The sequence below is a fragment of the Anolis sagrei genome, chromosome 5 (assembly GCF_037176765.1).
Source record: "Anolis sagrei isolate rAnoSag1 chromosome 5, rAnoSag1.mat, whole genome shotgun sequence".
Taxonomy (NCBI): domain Eukaryota; kingdom Metazoa; phylum Chordata; class Lepidosauria; order Squamata; family Dactyloidae; genus Anolis; species Anolis sagrei.
In genome coordinates this window covers 112,783,959-112,788,656 of record NC_090025.1, presented here as the reverse complement: position 1 = coordinate 112,788,656, position 4,698 = coordinate 112,783,959, and positions in this window count along the sequence as shown.

The following is a 4,698-nucleotide window of genomic DNA, read 5'->3' as shown; positions in this document are numbered from 1 at the left end:
GAGCTGCTGCGCATGCGCCGAGGGGCAGATCCCAGTTGAGGGAGGAGCCCAGGCTGGAGAGTCAGATAGAGGCAGTGGAGGGCAGTGTTTCAGGCCTCTTCCACACAGCTGCATCAAATTCCACATTTTGTGCTTTGCACTGGAATATATGGCAGTGTGGACTCAGATAAGCCAGTTCAAAGATCTCAGACAAGCCCCTACATTGGCAGTCTTCAGAAAGAATCTGAAAACTTGGCTGTTCCGATGTGCCTTTTCAGATTAGGAACCTCCAGCACCAAATCCTAGAAGCACTTAGAGGTTCTACCTAGAAGTAGAACCAAGGTTCTACCTAGAAGTAGAACCAAGATCACTGCACACTGCACTTATATTATAATCCTACATTCCTCCCGCCACATCAGCACTTTTAATCTTGTACCCCTACTCTGGCCGGCCCAGTTTTAATAGTGTCATGTTGTATTGTTACTGTTACTGTTTTTCCTGCTTAACTGTTTTTAATTTGCTTTAGGTATTGTATTGTTGTATTGTGTTTTGGGGCTTCGGCCTGTGTAAGCCGCATCGAATCCCTTGGGAGATGCTAGCGGGGTACAAATAAAGTAATAATAATAATAATATTGTGGGATTTTCTGCCTTGACATTCTGGGTTATATGACTACTAGCCTTCCCCTGCCACACCTTGCTGTGGCCCAGTCTGGTGACCTGGAAAATAATGAGAAAGTGTTGGTTTCTAATTTGTGTAAGTTCTTTATGCTTGTGGGTAAACAGCATTTCTTGTTGTTTCTTTGTCAGTGCTGATATAGAGATTGTCTGGTTTGCCTACTCTGGAACATGCAACATATAATTGTCCTTTAGGGGTCCCTTTCAAATCTATGATACTATATCTCTCTCTGTGTGTGAATCATATATACATCTATGGCTGGATGGCTCTTTGTCAGGAGAGCTTTGATTACGTTTTCTTTCCCTGGTGAAGGGAGTTGGACTGTATGGCCTTAAGTGTTTTCTGTTGGTCATGGGGGTTCTGTGTGGGAAGTTTGGCCCAATTCTGTCGTTCGTGGGCTTCAGAATGCTCTTTGATTGTAGGTGAACTATAAATCCCAGCAACTACAACTCCCAAATGTCAAGGTCTATTTCCCTCAAACTCCATCTGTGTTCATATTTGGGCATATGGAATATTCGTGCCAAGTTTGGTCCAGATCCATCGTTGTTTGAGTCCTATCATATACCTATGTGTGTGAATCTTATTTCTATATCTATAGCTGGATGGGAGTTGGACTGGGTGGCCTGAAGCATTTCTCAACCCCCAGCATTTCTCAACCTGGGGGTCGAGACCCCTGGGGGGGTGGTGGTGTCAGAACACAGTATTTTCTGTTGGTCATGGAGGTTCTGTGTGGGAAGTTTGTCCCAATTCTATCATTGGTGGGGTTCAGAATGCTCTTTCATTGTTTTGTTGTTGTTGTTGTTCATTTGTTCAGTCATTTCCGACTCTTCGTGACGTCATGGACCAGCCCACACCAGAGCTCCCTGTCGACCCCCAGCTCCTTCAAGGTCAAGCTAGTCACTTCAAGGATACTATCCATCCATCTTGTCCTTGTTCGGCCCCTCTTCCTTTTTCCTTCCATTTTCCCCAGCATCATTGTCTTCTCTAAGGTTTCCTTTCTTCTCATGATGTGGCTAAATTACTTCATCTTGGCCTCTACTATTCTTCCCCCCAATGAGCAGTTGGTCTTTATTTCCTGAAGTATGGACTGGTTGGATCTTACTTTAAAAATACCCCTTGTATAAGGTCGATGTAGACACATACAGTGTTGTTGAACTCCATTCTGGGATATAGGGCTGTGTGGAAGGGCCCTGAGTCCACACTGCCATATATTCCAGTTCAAAGCAGAAAATGTGGGATTTTACTCAGCTGTGTGGAAGAAGCCTGTGATATAGGGCAGTGTAGATCCAACCTGAGAGCAATGAAAATAAATTCTTGTGTTTTTGAGCTGTAAATTGGCGCCCTCTTGTGATATTTTAAGAATAGGACATCCAGGATGTGCTTTTATTTTTATTTCCATTTTCTTCTGAAAGCTCAATCAACTTCCAGTCTATTAAAATGGGAAGACATTTTATTTTTGAGCAGATATGGAAAGGCACTTCAGTTCTACACCATATTATTCTATTTTCATTTTGATGCTGGGAGGGGATTGAGCAATTGGATTCTTAAAATAGGGAATTTAAATGCCCCTATTCTTTTCTGGAGCTCTTATTGTTTAACTTTATAGCATCTTTGATGCCATAAAGTTAAACAATTGTTGCTGTTATTTACTATCAGATCTACATGACCATATAGTCCAAAAAAAAACCTACAACAACCCAACGTCTATTTAATTTGTGTGTGTCTCTGTGTTAGGAGTGTCTTGAGAAACTACAAGTCGCTTCTGGTGTGAAAGAATTGGGCGTCTGCAAGGATGTTACCCAGGGGACACCCAGATGTTTTAACATCCTGTGGGAGGCTACTCTCATGTCCCTGCAGGAGAAGCTGGAGCCAACAGACGGGAGCTCACCCTGCTCCCTGGATTCAAACCTCCAACCTTTTGGTCAGCAGTCCAGTCAGAACAAGGGTTTATCTCACTGCACCACCAGGGGCTCCTTCCATTTAATTAATTCATAATGTAGCTAAGAATTTGATCCTGGTGGCAAATGAAATGGTGTGATGAAACTTATTATATACATTTATCATAACTCATATACAACTTATGATATAGTACAGTATATTATATAATACTAATGATATAATATACTGGTACTGTATAATAATAACAATAATATAATACAAAAAACTTTATTCATATCCCGCCCAGTCTTCCCGAGGGGACTCAGTGGTTTACAACAGATATCTGCAAACATTCAATGCTGTGAGAATCTGAAAAAAGTCAAAAATATCCACCCCAAATCCCAAAAACAAATCCACATGTACATCAAAAATAACACATTATATGGCAATATTTACTAGTAATATCATATGTAATATCATATGTAATAATTCTCATATTATTGTATATTATTTGATTGTATTATATTATTATGAAAGTAAAGATAAAGGTTTCCCCTTGACATTAAGTCTAGTTGTGTGGAGCTCATCTCCATTTCTAAGCCAAAGTGCTGGCGTTTCTGTAGATGGTAATGTGGCCAACATGACTGCATGGAGTGCCGTTACCACTGAAGCAGTACCTATCGATCTACTCACATTTGCATGTTTTTGAACTGCTAGGTTGGCAGAAGCTGGGGCTAACATCGGGAGCTCACCCTGTTCCTTGGATTTCAACCACTGACCTTTCAGTCAGCAGGTTTTGCAGTTTAGTGGTTTAACTTGCTGCACCACTGCAGCATGTATATTATTATACCACAATATATATAATACACTACCAATATATTATACTATTAGTCTTATATATTGTACCATCTCATAAGTTGTAGTATATATAATGGAGACCCTGGTGGTGCAGCAGGTTATTCCACTGAGCTGCTGAACTTGCTGACCAAAAGGCTGGCGGTTCAAATCCAAGGAGTGGGGTGAGCTCCTGCTGTTAGCCCCAGCTTCTGTCAACCTAGCAGTTCGAAAACATGCAAATATGAGTAGATCAATAGGTACCACTCTGGCAGGAAGGTAACAACACTCCATGCAGTCATGCTGGCCATATGACCTTGGAGGTGTTTATGGTCCCCAGAGTCGGACACAACTAGACTTAATGTCAGAGGAAACCTTTACCTTTACTTTCAGTGTATACAATATATTATACTATATAATTATATATATATACTAGCCAAACCCTGCCACGCGTTGCTGTGGCCCACATGGGGTTTTGTGTGGGAGGTTTGGCCCGATTCTATCGTTGGTGGGGTTCAGAATGCTCTGTGATTGTAGGTGAACTATAAACGCCAGCAACTACAACTCCCAAATGTCAATTTCCCCCAAAGTCCACCAGTGTTCATATTTGGGCGTATTGAGTATTTGTGAAGAGTTTGGTCCAGATCCATCATTTTTTGAGTCCACAGTGATCTCTGGATGTAGGTGAACTACAACTCCAAAACCAAAGGACACTGCCCACCAAACCCTTCTAGTGTTTTCTTTTGTCACGGGACTCTTGTGTGCCAAGTTTGGTTCAATTCCATCATTGGTGGAGTTCAGAATGCTCTTTGATTGTAGGTGAACTATAAATCCCAGCAACTACAATTCCCGAATGACAAAATCAATCTTCTTTGAGTGAAGGACATACATTAGGTTGTTAGGTGTCTTGTATCCAAATTTGGTGTGAATTTGTCCAGTGGATTTTGAGTTCTGTTAATCCCACAAACGAACATTACATTTATATATATATGGTATAATATATAATATAATAATAGTATATTGTATATTACATGTGACATTACTAATAATATTGCATTATAGTGGTATTGTAGAATATAGTAATATACAATACTGATATTGTGCTATGCTAATAATATATATTGTATATACACATAATATTGATATTATAATGTAATACAAAATCATATATAATTATATATAATGATAGACTGTTCTATTATTGTATATTTCTATATTTTAAGTTGTCATATTTTTTATTTGGAGCCACTTTGAGTCTCTCTATGGAGAGATAAAGTGTGATATAAATCAATCAATCAAAATGACAACTTAAGGGGACAACTTCAAAAATC